Raw genomic sequence first — 20,260 nt, forward strand, 5'->3', positions numbered from 1 at the left:
AGATCAAAGCCCGGGGCCCTGTGAGCAGCTCAGAGGAAACGTCACTTGGGAGCTCAATGACGCACCACCTGACTGTCCCCCACAAAGGCCACTGTGAACGCACAAGAAAACATTCACAGGGCTTCTCTACACTCTTAATTGGGGCATGCAAAGGTACTAAAAGCTATGATTTTCAGGCTTTGATTTCACAGAGAAAAAAAAAATCCAAAAAATTGGGGGAGGGGGAATAACATCCATATTCGTATAACTGTCATCTCTATATTTTAGCATTTCCTTAGAAAAGGATGTTAATACTTTAGAAGCAGGAAGGATATAGCCCTGGGGGCCAGTACCATTCACAGGCCAGAAACTAAGCAACCAAATCATTTTGTCAATTTAGTAAACGCCAAAAAAGCTGATAAAATACCTACCTACCTAATTCAAAAAAGAAAAAAACCTCTTCAATGAAAATTAAAATACCTGTGGAACAGGACAGCGAGTATCTTCTGAAAGCAAGAGCCAACACAAGACACTACATACCCTTCATGCTTCTACATGGAATTTGTATTTTTTAAAGGACTTAACAAAGGAAGCACATGTATGTACCCCAAAATCTAAATGAAATGGACAATTTTTTTAGGAAAAAAAAAAATTTAAGCCTGAATAACAGTAAACGAATAGACAAAATTAAAAAAGCAAAGACCTAGGCTTGAAAAAGGTGCCAGGCTCATACAAAATTCACAGGCCAGTTATATCCTATCCTTCCTGGTAAAGAAATAGGAAATGGGAAACCTTCCCAACTCCTTCTGGGAAAACTGACAAGCTAACAAAGAAAGCACAAGAGAAGAAAACTGTATGTTAACTTCATTTGCCAGTCCTAGATTTTTTTTTTAACGTTTGCAAATTTGACATGCAAAGAATGACATCTGGTTTCAATCTTGATTTCTTTGATCCATGTATCTATAGTTCTCTTATGAACTGTAAAGTGCCTTTTGTCTACTTTTTCAGTAGGCTTCCTTTTTTTTCTTATTCATTTGTAAGAGCTCCTTAACAAATTAAGGACATTAATTAACCCTTTGCCATGTTGCAAACATTTTCCCCAGAAAAAAATAAATGACTGCTTTTTCCTCTCTGTCACTTGAAATAAAGGATTTATTATTATTTTTTTAATCTCTCTAAAGTCAAATCTAACATCTTTTTGCAATTGCTTCTAATACTTTCAGGCTTAGGAAGTCCCTCGTCATTCCAAGATCAGAGAAATATTCGCCTTCATTTTCAGCTAGATGTTTTTGGTCAAAATCATTTTAAAATAGGGGCGCCTGGGTGGCGCAGTCGGTTAAGCATCCGACTTCAGCCAGGTCACGATCTCACGGTCCATGAGTTGAGCCCTGCGTCGGGCTCTGGGCTGATGGCTCGGAGCCTGGAGCCTGTTTCCGATTCTGTGTCTCCCTCTCTCTCTGCCCCTCCCCCGTTCATGCTCTGTCTCTCTCTGTCCCAAAAATAAATAAAAAACGTTGAAAAAAAAATTTTTTAATGTTTGACATCCACCCCTTTAAAAATGTATATCCAATAAAATCACTGTTCTAAGAAAATACCTAGTGAGTACAATTATAGTCACTTTAGTTGTAGAACAAGTAAATGCCCAATATCTAAGGGCTGGCTAACTAAATGATGACAAGAAAATGCTTTATAATAAAACACTACACAGCCATTCAGGAAAACAGCCATGCTCTATTACTAAGGTGGGGGGGGGAGGGGGGGAGGTCAGAACATACCCCATTTTTATATAAAAACTACACTTATGTGGTAAACCAGGCAGTCTAAATACTCTCCCTAAATATTAACGGTGATCCTCCCTGGGTGTCAGATTGCATGTGAGGTCTTCTTTCTTTTTTTCTTTAACGTTTAGTTATTTTTGAGACAGAGAGAGACAGAGCATGAACAGGGGAGGGGCAGAGAGAGAGAGTGAGACACAGAATCTGAAACAGGCTCCAGGCTCTGAGCCATCAGCACAGAGCCCGAAGCGGGGCTCGAACTCACGGACCGTGAGATCATGACCTGAGCCGAAGTCGGACGCTCAACCGACTGAGCCACCCAGGCGCCTCGAGGTCTTATTTCTTTATGCTTTTCTGTTTTACATTACTAATGAACATGTATTTGTGATTAGGAAAAAAAAAAAAAAAAAAGCTTGAAATTCAAGAATACACATACAAAACAAGATAATTTTGCCCACATGCTTCAGTTGCAACTGTCTTTAAAAAAAATTAAAAATGCCTTTCACTTAACATATTTAATCCCATATTACAAATAGGATAATAATGACTTCATTCAAGAAGAATGGAGGCTTGCCAATCTTCCTAATTACCCAAAGATCTAAGGAGCAATGTCTGATCTATGTTCCTGGCAAAATGACCAAATTAAAAACACGGCCCAATGACAATTATCAGTGGTAATAAGTCAAGCTCAGCTAACACAAACGGTTCCATTTTCCCCTAATAAACTGTGCCTTAGTGCGTGAACAAGTACAGTGGAGTTACACTGAAAAGCTTACCCCAAAGCTTCCCTTCAGACTGGATGTGCCTGTATCTTCTAATGACCCAACCTCTCTCTGAAACCCCCTATTCTCTGCCTGTTGGTGCCGGGTGTTCCTTAAGCCACCCAGACTTGACCACTCAAAGGGACTCCCCTGCTATCGCTCCTCCTATCCTGTACCCATTTCTGGGGCCACATCACTGTGGAAGACAGGAATAATTTGGGGACAGAACCAGGAGTGTGCCTGAAGAGGGATGACAAGGTTCTCCAGGAACCTTGCTAACCCCAAAGCTAATTCCAAAACTCCCTAAAACTTCTCCAAAGTGTCTAAGAATGATAACAGATAATGCCTGTAATCAGATTAAAGTAAATCAGGGTCAGAATCCTGAACTCAGAACCAGGGAAGACCTGTGGAGATGGTGATGCCAGGGTCCCAGCCAGGCTACTTCTTCCCAGGTGTGCCTCAGTACCCTGCCCAAGATGGTGCTCGATAAAGGTGGGTGGGAGAACGAACACAAAAGGTAAATGAGAAATCCCACAGACCCACCAGCCAAGGGCAGTAAGGGGCAGAGAGGGGAAGCAGAGACACAGGCCCAGAGAGAAGCAGAACAGATCCCAAACCAGTCTCACTTCTCAGTAGAAACTGTGGGGAGGCACAGAACGCACCCAGCACCTGCTCTGAGCCCTTGCCACAGGTTATTAACTTTCTGCCCACAACTCCACGGGTTAACAAGACTAATACTACAAACTAGTTAGGACAAGTGTTTCCAGAGACCTGGAATACAAAGGAAGTCCGTATTTTGGAAAAAGCCTAAAGGATATAATTAGAAAGAGTCACTTGAGGCTATTATTTAAGTATGATGCAAAAGTCTCAATTTTTTAATAGTACTGGACTTAAAAAGTAAGGAATTAAAGCACAGGAGCTCCATCAACCCCAAACAGACATCATACATACCCAAAGGGAAAAAGCACTAACCACCACAAGTGTCGAAATATTTTTTAATTTGAGTGGAAAGCTCCTAAGTGACATCTAGCCCCACTTTCTGGCTGTTTAGAATAACAGCACCCAACTGCCAGGTGATCCCACTTACAGTTCTCATTTATTGGGACCAGGATGTTGAAAAATCTCCAAGTTCATTTTTAACTTTTTAAAATTCAGCTGATTATTCTCCTCATACTTTGACAGGCAGATGTGAAATCTAAAAAACTTATTTTAGGCAAAATCACATCCTGACAGATTTTTATTCATCTTCAAGAAAATATTTCATTTGAAACTTTCAAGTCTGAAAAATGAGATTTTTATTTTGAAAACGGAAGCCCCCAAAATGATCTACAAGTAAAACTTCTTGAACGGATCATAAAATTACAAGACAAAATGGGAAACATATTTGCAACACTAATTAAAGTGTTAATATCCTGGTTGTAAAAAGAACTGCTATAAATCACCAGGAAAAAGATGAACACAAAACTAGAAAAATTAGTAAAGGAAATAAATAAGCCAAACAAAATACAAATGGCCCAAAACCTAACAAAGAAGTGTTCAAACTCCAAGTTATCAAAGAAAAGCAGAATAAACAATGATTCTATTCTCTGGCCAAATTGGTAAGAAAGAAAAAAGAAAAGGAAAGAACAGGAATGTTCAACTATGGCAATAATTCCCAGTCCGTTAACCTGGATGCATCTTATGTATGTAACAAAGCCTTAAAAAATGCAAATGATGTCCCTTCCAAAAAGTAGTCTAAAGAAATAATCTGAAAAATGCACACAGATTTCCATACAAGGCTGTTCACTATTGTATTATGTTCCCCACAGCAAAAAACGGCTCATAAGCTAAATGCCCAACAATAGAAGGATTTGCCAAATAAAACATGATGCATTCAGCACAAATGAGCTGTTAAAAGCCATGTTTTAAAGGGCTATTTAATGATTTAGTCATATGCCTAAAGCACATTGCTAAATAAAAAAAGAAATTGGTTTGAAAAGGCCCCGTATCTCTACTTTAAAATACAAATATGCATGTGCGCTTATAAGTACACAAACGAGAAAATTTTACTTTCAAATAAACCAGAAAAAAAAATTCAAATGAGTAAAATAAGCTAGTTTGTGTGTTTTCACCACAGTCCTAATTTCCCTTAATATTCTAAGACAGGACACCAGTTCCACTTCAGATGGCTTTTCAGTAATTCTGACCATAGCTTTATACACTTCCAACCAAGAATTCTAACCAAGAGCTTCAGTGTTCTTTAAGGGACAATCCCTAAAATAGCTGTGCATTTCCTCCATATTCTTCTCAGATCAGTCCATTTCCAAAGGCAAAAGACACAAAAATTCCTGAGAAATGACCCTCACCAGGACTGCTCTATTCTTGCTCTCTATACAGACCAGAGACAACTACCCACACCCAGAAGTCCAAAGCAAAATGATTTCATTTCTCCAGAGGACAATGTTAGTGAGCAGATTAAGAAAAAGTACACAGACCTAACACATTCCTCACCTAAGTGACCAAATGTTTCACGCATGTGGCTCTGCAGCTATAGTATGCACATTCCCATCCCGTAATATGTTCAGCTAACTATGCACAGGCTTTAAAAGGGGTATCTATATGCACTTCAGTTCTCTTACTGCAATGGTTCTCAACCCTGGCTGCACACTGGAATCACCTGGGAGAATTTTTTCTCTTAATCTCAACACTCAGGCTGGACTCCTAATCAAGGGCACCTCAGCCTCTGGGATGAGACCACGTGGATATAAAGTACTCTGGATGATTCCAATTTGCTGTCAAGGTTGAGAACCATTGACTTGAAGCAGGTTTTTCAAATAATAGATAATAAACCCATGAACAAAATTAAAAAATGGAATGGACTAGATAGGCTAGAATATCTGGATACATGCTCCTAGTGCAAATAGATATTATCTCATGAAATTTTTCTGTTAAAAATATGTAGTTCTTGGCAATACTACCCAGACTGATCTACAGATTCAATGCAATCACTTATCAAAATCCCATCTGCCTTTCTGGCAAAAATTGACAAACGAATCCTAAAATTCAAATAAAAATGCAAACGACTCAGAATAGCCAAAACAGTCTTGAAAAAGAACAAAACTGGAGGACTAGCGTTTTCTAATTTCAAAACTAAATACAAACCTATACTAATTAAGACATGCTGGTAGAAGGATGGACAGACAGATCTATGGGGGCAGAATGGAGAATACAGAATAAACCTTAACATTCATGGTCAGGTGATTTTCAACGGTGCCAGGACAATTCAATGAGGAAAGAATGGCCTTTTCAACAAATGGTGCTGAGAGAACTGGAAATCACCATAAGTGAATGAAGTTGGACCCCTACCTCACACCATACACAAAAATTAACTCAAAAGTGATCAAAGATCTAAATCCAGAAGATAAAACTCTTGGGGCACCTGGGCGGCTCAGTCAGTTAAGCATCCAACTTTAGCTCAGGTCATGATTTCACAGTTCAGGAGTTGAGTCTCGCATCGGGCTCTATGCTGTCGATGCAGAGCCCGCTTCATACCCTCTGTCTCCCTCTCTTTTTGCCCCTCCCCTGCTTGCTTTCAAAAATAAACAAACATTAAAAATAATAATAAAAGATAAAACTCTTAGGGGCACCTGGCTGGGTCAGTCAGAAGGGCATGTGACTCTTGATTTCAGGTTCCCGAGTTCAAAACCCACATCAGGTGTAGAGGTAACTTTAAATAAATAAATTAATTAATTAATTAAAACTCTTAGAATATATAGGGGTAACACATAAGAAATGGTAAATCTTTGTGACTTTGTGATTTGGGGTTAGGCAATGGTTTCTTAGATATGACATATTAAAAAAATTTAAAAAAAGAACAAAAAAATAAGTGAGACTCCAACCAGAATTAAAAACTTTTGTGTTTCAAAAGGACAGAAACACAAAGTAAAAGGACAATCCACAAAATGGGGGAAATTTACAAATTATATATCAGGTAAGAGACTGGTACCTAAAACCTATTAATAAAATGACAATGACCCAATTAAAAAGTGGGCAAAAGATTTGACAGACATTTCTCTACAGAGGACATATAAATGGCCAATAAGCACATGAAAAGATGCTCCACCTCATTAGTTATTAGGGAAATGCAAATAAGATCCACAATGAGGTAACACTTCAAACCCAACAGAATGAGTATAATCAAAGAGACAATGACAAGTGTTGGTGAGGATGTGGAGAAATGACAACTGTCAGACTGCCGACCCACCTACTTCGGAAAAGTTTGTTAGTTCCTGAAGATGTTGAACACAGAATCACCGTACGACCCAGTACTTCCACCCTTTGATATTTATCCAAAAGAACTGAAACATGATCACACAAAAACCTGTACAGGAACATTCACAGAAGCATTATTCATAACAGCTACAATGCAGGAACACCCCAGATGTTCATCAACTAACCAGTAAACAATACAGCAGTGATACATGCCACGACATGGATAAACCATAAAAACATGCTAAAAAACAATCACAAAAGGACACATAGGTAGGATTCCATTTATATGAAGTATCCAGATAAAGCAAATCCATAGAAATAGTGTAGGTTAGTGGTTGCCAGAGGCTGAGGGGAGAGAAGCATGGGGAGCCACCACTGAAATAGGCACGCGGTTCCTTCATGGGAGGATAAAAACGTTCTGAGAGAGCAGTGGGTTACATACAACTCAGTGAATATATTAACACAACAGAAGCATATCCTTTAAATGGGTGGGTTTTATGGAATAATAATTCAATAAAACTTTTTTTTTTTGAAGGTTCCTCTGTGTCAAGAGTTTCCTCCCCCTCATTCGCTCCTTACCATAACACAGTATGGATAAATAACCTCTCAAACTCACAAGCAGAGCCATGTACAGATTTCACGACCAGATCACAAAATCAATGTAGAGCACCACAACGAATTTTTTCATGAAATAGGAATACAAAATTTCAGAATACACAGCATACAAGGTTATGCATGTTTTTTTGTGAAACTTTGAGATGCACACAAGCACACTTGATGTATATATACTTATCAATGAAAAGGAGTCAAAGCTGTCTGGAAAACAGGAGTTGACTGACACCTGACACCAATTCAAAAAAACAAAAAAATAGGAGCTCTTAGAGTTGAAAACAGAAAGTGAAGAAAAAATTGAAGCCATTTTGGAGCAGCACCCTAGGCACTGAACTAAATGCTAGAAAAAGAGTTGGACCCCGTCTGCTTTTACTGCCCAAGTAATAAGACGCCCTACCCCACCCACCTGCCAGGGCCTCTCAAGGGGTTCAGAGCAGCATCTGGGGCCACTGGTAGGGGAGTCCACAGCAGACCCACAGGGAGCTCAAGGGGTGAGGGTGCAAACCCATCATTTAAGAAGGCGGGGGGGGGGGGGGGGGGGTGCGCGCGGCACACACAGGCTGCAGGATGGGCAGCCTAGACATGGTCCTGAACTCACAGTGGGTGTCAGGAGGCAGGTGCAAAAGGCAGAACTTCAACAGAAGAGGCAAATCGACATTGCTAGAGTATTCAGTGTATCTTCACGAGGATGAAAGAGTAAAGGAAGGGAAACAAGAACCCACAAATACTTCTCGAAGGGAGAGCACATTTTCAAAGCCTGTGGGTCAGAATCCCAGACACAAAAGATGCCAACAGCTGCACAATACGACAGCATGGTTAGAAAATAGAAGCCCTTGGGATGAACCTGAAGGAAAGATATAACTCATATAATTTCTCCTGGCAAGAAATTTGAGGTCATCCTCAAATCAGCAGGGAAACTGAACTTCTTTGGAGAATTACCACAATAACAGGGACAGAGACGGCTGAGGATTTTTGTGGTGTACAAAATTCCAGGGTCAATGTCAAGGTGACAAACTGTTCATTCAAAACCATTATGTATAAATACTGCAATTTAGTGAAAAAGACCTTTAAATAGGACACTTCTTTAATATCATTAAAGACTATATACAATAACGCACTCCAGTAAAAATTGACTAAAAGGACTGTTACATTAAAACATGTTCTAGGTGCGCCTTGGTGGCTCAGTTGGTTAACAGTCCGACTTCGGCTTAGGTCAGGATCTTGCGGTTCACGAGTTCGAACCCGGCATCAGGCTCTGTGCTGAGCGCCTGGAACCTCCAGATTCTGTGTCTCCCTCTCTCTGCCTCTTCCCCGGCTCACACTCTGGCTCTCTCTCAAAAATAAACATTTTTTTAAAAATCTGTAAGTACTCTACAATTTATTAAGAAAAATGTGTAAGAAAAAAAAAATCCAAATGACCATATTATTGCCTAAGAAACTCAAGAATCAACTGAAAAATAAGAACAACAGAGTTTGGTTAAGTACAACAGCAGACACAGTGCCATTTCATTTTCGTCACAGATACACAGAAGGACATGCGTCTGTCTCCCATGCCTCTGGGACAAGCCAACAGACTGTGGGAGCAAATACTGCTACTTCCAAGCCTAGCCTGTGAAACAATCTTCCACGCACAGAATTCCACGGCAAACTTAGAAGCCACATTATGAAGTCAGCAGTAAGATGGAAGGAGCCTAGATCCGTAACTCGCCACACTTGAGGAAAACAACCCAAAAAAATGCAAGAAATAACTTTATTTTGTTAGAATACATATAGCACATATAGAACACACATAGCATAACCACCCTGAGTTAATACAGGTGGTTGGTCAGAACAATTCACTATTATAAAGATGACAAGTCTCCCCAAATTAATTTACATACATTTAATAAAATGTCCCATCATTTTGAAACCCTAAACTGAAAAATACAGGAAAAAAAATTGAGCATAGGCACTATCAGACAGCAAAGCCTACTATTAAGTAATTATAACGATGAAAATAGCTAGGTCATGGCAAAGGAATAGACAGATAAATGGAACAAAAGAATAAGTCCCACAACAGATCTCCAGATTCAGCATATGATTAAGGTGTCATTTTAACTTAGTAAGGATGAATTAATGAATAAATGGTGCTAGGAAAAATGTAGAGAAAAAATAATCCTTACTCCATGCCACACTCCAATAGTTATTAAATTATAGCCACATATTTTTCAAAAGAATGAAGACACATATAAAGGAATATTAAAATGTCAGAATAGAGAAAGCACAAGAAAGAAAAAGACTGACAGATCTGAATTCAAAGCATAGACAAATATTTGCAACTTATGACAAAAAAATGCAAATCTTAATGGCTTATTCCTCAAACAGAGTGAAGCAGGATTAAAATAACATATCCAGTAGCATCAACTTTACTCAAAGATTAAGGACAAAAAATGTTCCATATTAAACCAAGCACTGATGTTTCTGGAATAGAATAAAAAATTCACGTTATTTTTAGATAAAACAGAAGACTTAAAAGAAGTGTCATGCGTGTTATACTCCCTAACACTTCAAAATATGCATATATTCCCCATATCATACTTTTGTGGAATAATTTGCGAATCAATGTCTTAATATATGAAGAGTTCTTGATAAAATATGAATTCAATAGAAAATATCCAGCACTGATCTCATACATCCATACTGTGAAGCAGAGGTAATCAAACTTTTTCTATAAAGGGCTAGACAACAATTATTTTAGGCCTGCAGGTCATATGGGGTCTTGAACGCACATGGCTGTGTTTCAATAAAACTTGATTTGCACAGGGGCCAGTGGTTCTCCCATCAGCAGCATCCTCATCACTGGGAGCTGGTTAGAAATGCAAATTACTGGGCCCCACCTCCAGACCTTCTGAATGAGAAACTCTCCAGTTTGAGTTCAACATGTTAGACAGGGAAGAGACTGCACCCCCAGCCAGTTGATTTGCCTTTGGTGACAACAAATGATTTAGCCAGCACCAAATAGGGAACAAGAAAGCCAAAGCAACGGGAGGCTGAAATTCCAACTACAGTACCAATGTAGAAGAAACAGCATTTCCAGCAGTGCTCTTCATCAGAAGTGGGGGGGGCGTGGGGGGGGGGGCTTGGGGCACCTGGATGTCTCAGTGGGTTGGGCATCCGACTTCGGCTCAGGTCATGATCTGACAGTTCATGAGTTCGAGCCCCACATCAGGCTCTGTACTGACAGCTCAGAGCCTGGAGCCTGCTTCGGATTCTGTGTCTCTCTCTCTCTCTGCCCCTCCCCCATTTGTGCTCTCTCTCTCTCAGAAATAAACATTAAAAAAAACTTTTTAAAGAAAAGTAGGTGGAGAAGACAATCCAGAGTCCTAATACCAAGACCTCCTTGATGAAGTGATGCTCCAGGATGAAAAAGCTAATGCAAGTTTAATAAAATGAAGCTGGTGGCAAAGGGCTGCTGCCTCAAAGAGAGACCATGTAAAAGAAAGGTGCATGTGTTGGGGGAGAGGGGCTATGGAAAATTCCTACAGGAAATGACGAAGGAATAGAAGGAGCGAAGGACCCAAGCTGGGGTACACAGAGGAAAATACCATAGCCAGGAATGAAAAACAGGCCAGGTAAGAAGAAGGCAGGAAAAAGGAAGAAAGATCCAGATCTTGGCATCCTCAGCTGTAAAGCAGACACAAGAGTTAATACCTAGTTCATAGGGCTGCTGTGATTAAAGGGCATTAGTGAACACAGGAGGTGCTAGGCGGAGCACCTGGCACCCACCACCAGCTTCTTTGCCCTCTTCTAGGCCAACAGGAACTTGAAAACCCAGAGCTTCAGACAAGACCAGGGAATGGCATAGTATCTCAGAGGGCCCCACGGATAACTGGAGCTTAAGAGCAGAAACCGAGACCCAAGAGTTTATTCTGGTAAATTAACCAAACTCCAGTTTCTTCATCAATAAAACGAAGCCCAGACAGAAGCACTCCGCCTGCCAGTTGCTGGGACTAACGATAATGACCTCAGGTGCTCAGCACCTAACCGATGCATACTGGCGCTGTCGTTACTGCAGTGGCCCTATCTCACAGGGCCCACCGTCTAGTCTTTGTTGGGTCTTCTCTACCACCTGAAGAGGCTCCTAGAGGGGAAGTGCATTTTATTAAACTGAGCTCACACTCGACTGAGAAGATGGGGGGATTTGGCTGTGTAAGATTCACACTGAGAGTGAACTGAGGTGGCCATCCAGAAGGGTGAGTCTCCACCAGAAACTCATTAAGATGCCCCAGGACAACTGACACCAGGGCGCCACTTCGGGCAAAACCTAGGAGAAGAACTGTATATGAAGAAGGCTTTCCTGACCAGAGAAAACCATGGTTTGGGGCAGCCAGGCAAGCAAAGGCCCAAGGCCACTCTGATGCCCTTACAGAGGGACAGACTCCCGGAGGCTGCAGAGAAAGTATGCATCAACAAGAACTGGGAGTCCAGACAATGGCCAACAGAAAGTGGCTTTGGGCTGCAACCTAAAGCTACTCAGTAGTTCGTGACCATGAGAACACTTGATTTAAATCACAAATATGATCCTCTGTGAAATTATACACTGTCCACGACTGTGTTCACTACATGTAAACAGAGGTTTCCCTACAGAGCGTATGTGCAGATCGTGCCTGCTACACTCCCTGGGATACAGGAATTTTCAAAGGTCATTTTTTATGAATCCAGATCTTTGCTTTTTGTGCTATCTTTAGATACTAGGCCTGCATAACATGTAACCCCACTGAAGCAGCTCAAGAAATGACTCTTGAATAAATAAGAAGATGGAACTCTCCTTCGTAAGTAAACGTTCAGAGGGCCTTAGAGGCCACCTACACCTGAAGACTTGCTGAGGTCACAGGAGAGAATTAAAATGAAAGGTAATGAGGAATTCTCAAGAAGATTTACATTTCCATGGAGGAGCCCCCCCAAAGCACGCACCCTCTCCCTTTATGACTGCATTTGGGTTTGTCAGTTTAGTGTGACAACTTAACCTGAGGAGGAGCTATACCAGCTCCTCAGCCATCACCGACATCTCGGTCCCTTTCATTCTAAGTGCTCAGGCCAGACCCTGGGCATTGCCCCCAACTTTCTTTCTGGCCTATCGGCAATTTCCTGGGCCCCACCTCAGAATCCCGTCATTTTTGAATACCCTCCGGCTACCCTAGTCTGACCACCACCCTCAGCCCTGCACTAGCAGGTCACACAGCTGCCCTGCCCTCCTTGCTTCTAGTTGATTCTCAAACAGCAACAACCAGCATGTCCCCGTTAAAAGCTATGTCAGCCCATGTCCCCTCTACTCAAAACCCTCCAAAGGTTTCCATTCCCCTCAAGGTAAAGTCCACATGTGTCACATGGCCTTACAAGATCCAACTCCCAAGATCTCTTTGACCTCAAAACCAAATGCTCTCCTCCTGCCTCAGGGCCTTTGCATCTGCTGTTGCCTCCACTGGGAATGCTCCTCCCCCAGATATCATATGACTCACTTCCTCCTGTCTTCACTCAAAGGTGACTCAGGCCTTTCCTGTCTATCCTTCCCAAGTTTCAGCTCCCACCCTAAGTCTTAATACCCTCAATCCTGCCAGATTCTTCTTCAGGGCACCAGATCTCATGGTCTGCCTCCTCACCAGTGTGTGAGCTCCATGTGGGCAGAGAATCTCCAACGAAGCATCCAAAACACCAAAAACATTGCCTGGCACACAGCAGGCTCTCAATAAATGTATTAATTATGTGCAAGTCCTATGAAAAGTATAAGATGGAAGCAAACCTCAGTCATTCGAGAGTCAACAATCTAGCCTGTGACAAAATAACAGGCTAGAAATAGAAAAGCCAGGGAGAAAATCGAAGACAGTGCCATAAAGCACACACAAGGCTCATTTAAATCCCGCGTCAGTAACACACAGCCTAACCTGGAGCAGGAAATGTTCCCCAGCAAAATAAAAAGCCCAGACAGGCAGCCCTCTGAGAAGAGAGTAACTACAAGAACAGCAGGGAGTAAAAATGAATTAATGAGGTTATCTGGTATTGGGAACCGACTGGCGTGTTGGGAATTTTATAGGCAAGACCTGGAAACAGGTCAGGGAAGGACTATAAAATGTTTAAATTAAAAAAGCCTAAGAGGATTAAACAAAAATAAGTTTTTAAAAAGCTTTCATTTACAAGTACAAAGCACTATGTAATTGCAAATTATGACTGCTGACTTTGAATTCCCTTAAGCAAAATGAGAAAATTCCTCAAGCTACCAGTGGTGCCAGAAAGGAGTCCCCAAAAGGATCCCAGATTTGTCTTTAGAGACACTGAATAGGATGGCAATGGCCAACTCAGGATTTCCAATATCCCAGACCTTAGGCTCCTTGAGGGCAAAAGACTGGGTTTTATTCAACAACGATTTGTTCAAACAGCACCTGGCACCAAATTAGCAGCTGCGCTAATGGAAGGCTATGGGAGGCTGCTCCTGAGATACCTAATTTCTGCAACGCTAAGACCTCTAGCCTTTGCCACACAAACGCCACAGGCAGTGTGGCATGAAACGTAGCAAAACCTCCTACAATATTCTAGCCAGGTGCTTTCATAAGCATTTCTGAAACATCCGAACATTAAAACTCAGCTTAATTAACTTTGCCACAGTCAGAAAACACAACTACTATGCAACCGTGTGGGGGGGGGGGGGGGAAGACAATATGTAAAGTTTTTGAAATACCTCTTTTCTTAAAAAAAAAAAAAAAAATCACCCCCCACTCGGAGCAAAGAAACCAAGAGAAATGCCCTGGATTTCAAAGAAAGGAGCCAGTCGCCATTTTGACAAAGGAAATGGTCTAGAAAGCAGATAGCTCATGTTCAGGCCGTCAGGTGAAACAGGTAGCTGGCTGGACACACCTGCTCATCTCCTTTAACTAACAGGTGTGCCACGAGGACTTACACGGCACACCCACTGCTGACCATTTAAAAGGCTGGTGCCCAAAAGCCATGACATTTTGGACAAGTGCAATGATCCTGACAGAGTCAACCATAACCCCTTCCAGAATTCAGAATTTCTGACCTGAAAGGCCCTTTCTAAATCTCACCAGATTCAAACACCTTCAGGGCCATCCAGGGAAAGTCCTGTGCAAAGGTGAAAAGGCAGGTGGACACAACTGGAAATGGGGAGGCCCCTGCCCAACAGAATTCAACTACAAAAAAACAGAAATAAAAAAGCTCCAGCTACCCTTGATTCTTGTCTCAGGCTTTAGAGAGGAAGAACTGGCCGGGAGAAGTCACATGGCCAATTAATGACAGCTCAAACCAGACTGCCTCGGGACTCCCGGTCTCCTGTCCTCGCACATCACCAGCCTTCTCAGCACACCCAGATGTCAGCAGGGACAGCATCTTCCCCCTCCCATCTTCCAGCATTGCAAGAATAAAAGTAACAGCTCCAGCTGACGCCCCAGACCCAGAAATCCCTTATGGGTGACTATCTTCCACCTGCAGTTGCCCTCATTTACCCTTTGCCCTGACAATCAAGAATTTCTCATCAGTCATGTTTAAACCCCCCAGCCTGTAGGCCGAGTTCCTGTCAGCTATCCATTCAAGGGTACATCAAGAGTCAAAGGAAGGAGAAAATTCTGAGCCCTTAAAGTAGTCACACTGGAAAAGCTCAATTTCTCCTTCCAGCAAGGCAGCCAACAAGGGGAATCCGCGACCCCCCGGGAAACAGGCCGGGGAGAAAGGCCCTGGGGTCAGCGCAGAAGCTTCTAAAATTACTTGGCGCAGCCTTTGTAGGTGGGAAGGAAGCAAAAAATGTACAAGGCACCCCCCGCCGCCCTCTTGATGGCCCTGAATTCCGGGGGGCGCGGGGATGCCAGCCGCACCTCCCGCGGAAGGATGACGGGGCGAGCGACCCCAGGACGCGCGGTCCGAGGGCCCGGCAGGAAGCGGCGGCAACGGCCAGTCCGGTCCCCGGGGACCCACTTGCCTCCCCGCGGCGCGGCCTGAGGGCCCGAGCGCGCTGAGACTCGCGCGGCGGGCAGGGTGAGAGCCCGGGGGCCGGGCCGGGTCCGGTGGGGCGGCGGGGACTGGGGGTCGCCGGGCATCCACGGGCCCCGCGGCCAGGCTGGCCCGCGGGTGCGGGGACCCGGGGGAAGGGCCGAGGCTGGGGGGGCGCAGGCCGCGCCGCGGGGCCGGTGACAGCGCTCGGGGGCCGTGCCAGGCCGGCCTCGTGGGCGCGGCGGGCACCTCGAGGCCGGGCCCGGCAGGTGCGGTTCGCCGGCCGGGCAGGGGGCGCGACGGCCCGCCTCTCACCTGTCTGCAGCTCGCTGGGCTCCCGTCCTGCCGCCGCGCCTCGGCGCCGCAGTGCCCGCCGCCGCCTCCGGTCCCCGCGACAGCCGCCTGCAAAATGGCGCCGCGGAGGGGCGGGCCGGGGGCGGGGAGCCGCGGAGCCGCCCGCCCCCGCGCCGGCCCGGGACCCACCTCCCTCTCCGCCCCAGACCCCCGCCCGCTGTCCTCCCCCCAGGGGAGGGGCCGCCCCCTCTCTCGCGGGGCCCCGGGCGGGGCAGCCGGCTCCCTGCAGCCGCCCCCCACGGCGTTCCCTGCGCCCCCCCCCCCCCGGTCCCTTATAGCTCCTTCCCCTGCGTGAAAATCGCCCCCCTTCTAGCGCCTTCCCGCCACACCTGCTCCTGGGGCCCACCTGGAAGGCAGAGCGCTCGCCCGGAGTCTCCCCCTCTTGGCGCCCCCCATTTACCCGGCCTGACACTGAGCCCTGTCATCGCTGCGGGAAGATAATCGTGCAGTTTGCGCGGTGCATTGGGCTCAGGGAGCCGGAGGTTTCAAGCCAATTTCACCGTTTCTCGGGTCAGGTTTTTTAACTTAACTGGAGGAGAGGTCCTCATTACATGAGGCAGACACGGTAATACAGACCGACATTTCTTAGACTCGACTACCCTGGGGATCGTGTTTAACTGCGGGTGGTGATTCAGCGGGTCTGGGACGAAGCCCGAGATTCTGCATTTCTGTAAAAAGCCCCCGGGTGAAACCGCTGGGTCAGGGCCGCTGTGCGGAAAGGCTGCAGGTAAAATTTAGCGCAAAGCAGCCCCACCTTGAGCGTTTGGGTAAGACGCACGTGGTTGGGCCCCACCCCCCGGGCTGCTGAGGCCGGAGGTCTGGAGTGAGTGATGCTGCTGCTGCTGTCTGAGGTCCACACTTAGCGAGCCAATGCTGAAGACTGTCTAAATACATGGCCAGAAACAAACAAAAAACACTAGTAATTAGCACTCTCAGAGCACCTTCCATCTTGAAACCACTGTGGTGGTTGCTGTTTCCACCGAATAACTGACTAGTTCCCCCAAGCAACTCTCGAGAGAGCTGAAGAACCGTGGACTGTGTCTGACCTGACCTGGGGAGGAGGAGATTTTATCATCGGAATTTTCTGTCTGTTTCACACAGTTTGGGGAACTCCATGTTGTAGGTATCATACATACTAATGAGGGGGGAGGGGTCTGACCAGCCACGGGGAATTTCATAAAATACAGGGGTGTAGTCTGTGTTTTTGAGAATCAGTGTGTCGTCATATTTACTTCTCTAATAACTTGTATGTTTAAAATACAACAGTTGGCTGGTAAAATTCTGTACACATTCTATTGTATGTTTACTATACTTGAGTAAAAAAAAATTTTTTTTTTTACAAAAAATATCAGGTGTTCTGATCCTCATTGAAGATGGAGGAAATAAGGCAAGGAGATTCTGTGACCAGCAGCTAGAGAAAAATTCACGTTCCCTCTCCATGTAACATCCCCAGCATCCTTCTACACCAGTGAGCGCGTTTTACAGCCAACCTTGTTTTTAGGGGGTGAGGAGTCCTAGGTATTCTGCTCAGCCACGGATGTGAGATCTGGGATTGAAAAAGGAGAGCTGTTACATCTCCAGTGTCTCTTTCTCTCTCAGAGATTTTTCTCTATCCTAGAAAAACTTCCACTTTCCCACTCTTCTTTCCCCTCCTCCCCATCGCTTCTCAGGCACTGTCACTGCCTGCTGCCTCAGACGTCACCAGTGACCTTCTAATGGCCAAATCCAATTGCCTGTTTGGAGCCCTGCCTTTCTACAGAGATGGCTCTGTAACCTTCCATTGGCTTCTCCCCCCACCTGGAAACTTTTTCAGGGATAATACTCCTGGGTCCGGTATGTGCTACAGTCTCCCCACTTCCCTTTCCGTGATGTAAGAGTTGCCCTGCGCTCACTCCTAAAAAGGTTAGTTTTCACTAACGTTTCCTTTCTCTCCTGTCTTTTCCCTTTCCCTCTCCTTCTCGAATCCCTCTGAAAGACAGCCATTTCCTCATGGTTCCTAAATCTCTCTCTCCTGCCCAGACAGATGTCTTTCTGAACTTCTAGACACACATTTCCAATTGCCCCCTGGACGATCTCCCTGGATATTATCCAGGAATTTAGAATATAGCATCTCCCTACTCCTTATTCTCCTCCCACAAACTTAGCTCTTATCTGGGTTCTCTCATTTTGCCACCGGAAACTTTGAAGTTGACTTTGACTGCCTGCCCCTCAGCCCCCATTTCCATTTTGTCAACCTCTGGCCTATTGGAACAAGGAAGTGTATCTGGAATTCTCTTCTCTGCATGTACCTTCCCAGACCCTCACTGACTCTTCCTTGGACTGTTGAAAAAGCTTCTCTCTGGACTTTTGGCCTCAAGAGTTATCTCCCAAAGCCATCCTTGTTATCATCCCAAAACACAGAATTGACCACTTCACGCCCCTTCTGGAAATTCTTGAGGGCCTCCTGGTCTACAGAATAACCTGGTAAAAAGAAACAATATTTCCCAGGACAGCATTCAAGGCCTTTTGCCAGCTAGTCTCCAGCTGCTTCTTTTTTTCTGGACAAAGTACCACTTTTTGAAGCTAGCAGACAGGAGTTGGTATCAGGATGACCTTGACTTCAACCTTGTAGGGTTCTTGTGAGGATATAATGAGATCATTTATATAAAATGCTTATTCAGTGCTTGAATTTCTCATAAGTGTAGCTTACATAGTCAATATGTATCCATGTCCTTATTTTTATATAACTATTTTTATCCTCATCAATTCAAAAAATACATGAATAATTTCATATTCGTTTCATTTTCCTATTTCCTATTCATTTTCCTTTCCTATTACAGCAGATACAAACAGGGTTTTTTCTTCCTCCTTAACTTCTCTAAACTAAATCAGCAGAACGTTTTGTGACCTGGATAATTTGATTGAAATTTCTGTCATTTCCAGGCTGTGTTATTTTTGAGAGGTAATTGTAGCTTGGGGCTATTCCATCTTTATGCAGTGCTTTTCTTTACAATATTTATTTCCGATAACTCTCCGGAGTCTAGAACTGAGATTGGCAAACTTTCCACAAAGGGCCCGATAGCGAATGTTTCAAGCTTTGTGGGCCAAGAGGCAAAATCAGGGATATTATATAGTGGTTATAAAATGAGAGAAAATGAATTTGCACAAATTTTTTATTGATGAAATTCACAATATGACACTAGTCATTGAGTATAAGCTTTTTATAGTGCAGTCCTACTAATGAGAAGAATGGAATTTGGGGGGCCGAGGGGAATAAGATTTGGCTTAATTTGAGTTCAAAGTTAGCGTCTCCTATCATCAAATCAGTCACAAATGTGCATCTGTAAAAACCATTCTTAGCTGATACAAAACCAGCCGTGTGGTGTAGTTTGCTGACCCTTCACCTAATCCATAACTCCCCTCACTTTGGGTTGTCTCCTCAGGGTAGTGTAGGGCCAATATAATTTTTTTTTTAATGTTTATTTACTTTGAGAGAGAGCGAGAGATCAGGGGAGAATCCCAAGCAGGCTCCGTGCTGTCAGCACAGAGACGGACGCAGGGCTCCATCCCAGGAACTGTGAGATCATGACCTGAGCGGAAATTGAGAGTTGGACTCTTCACCGACTGAGCCACCCAGACGCCCCAGGCCAATATAATTTATAGTAGATCTTCAATGATAGAAGAAAGGAAAATGATGGTCATTTCAAGGACTTTTCTTCTAACTCTGAGAAAGTGCTTGGAGCAGAGGGTGAACACCTCATCCGAACACCATCTCTTGTTGTCAGCGTAATGGACACTTTCTAAATCAGGCTCATATTGGGACATGCCCAGGTATGAGGCAGCATGGGGGAGCCCAAGACCTGCCTCAATAATCTCTCTCTTTCTGTTTTTTTTTAACGTTTTTATTTATTTTTGAGACAGAGAGAGACAGAGCATGAACAGGGGAGGGTGAGAGAGAGAGGGAGACACAGAATCTGAAATAGGCTCCAGGCTCTGAGCTGTCAGCACAGAGCCCGATGCGGGGCTCGAACTCACGGACCACAAGATCATGACCTGAGCCGAAGTCAGACACTTAACTGACTAAGCCACCCAGGCGCCCCTCTTTCTGTTTTTTAAACATGTTCAATGATGTTCATTGCAGCATTATTTCAAATAGAAGAAAAAAAAAAACTGCAAAACAACCCGAATGTCCATCAACTGGGAGATGGCGGAATGAACTGTGGCATAAGCGCTGTATGGAATACCACACAGCCCTCTCACCACCCCCAGCCCCATGCTCTCTTTTTAAAATTGAGATACAATTCACATAACATAGTATTCACCATTTAAAGTATTCAGTTCAGGGGCACCTGGGTGGCTCAGAGGGTTGAGCGTCTGACTCTTGATATCAGCTCAGGTCATGATCTCAGTCTGTGAGATTGAGCCCTGTATCAGACTCTGTGCTGGCAGTGCAGAGCCTGCTTGGGATTCTCTCTCCCTCTCTCTCCCTCTCCCTCTCTCTCTCTCTCTCTCTCTGTGTCTCTCTCTCTCTGCCCCTCCCCCACTCATGCTCTCTCTCAAAATAAATAAACTTAA

General features: G+C 44.1%; 1 protein-coding gene across 7 annotated transcripts in view; it reads right to left on the reverse strand.

Moving 5' to 3' along the window:
* SLC23A2 (solute carrier family 23 member 2) overlaps positions 1–15,819 on the reverse strand; it is a 133,812-nt gene extending 117,993 nt beyond the window's left edge. For 5 of the 7 annotated variants that reach the window (XM_027069613.2, XM_027069618.2, XM_027069609.2 and 2 more), the window contains exon 1: positions 15,668–15,810. The gene's annotated coding sequence lies outside the window, so the exon portion shown is untranslated. Of the gene's footprint in view, positions 1–15,667 lie in introns of all 7 variants that reach the window. The other 2 variants (XM_027069610.2, XM_053200214.1) reach the window with 2 other exon arrangements.
* Between the last annotated feature and the right edge of the window lie 4,441 nt (positions 15,820–20,260).

The sequence above is a fragment of the Acinonyx jubatus genome, chromosome A3 (genome assembly GCF_027475565.1).
Source record: "Acinonyx jubatus isolate Ajub_Pintada_27869175 chromosome A3, VMU_Ajub_asm_v1.0, whole genome shotgun sequence".
NCBI classification, from domain to species: Eukaryota; Metazoa; Chordata; class Mammalia; order Carnivora; family Felidae; genus Acinonyx; species Acinonyx jubatus.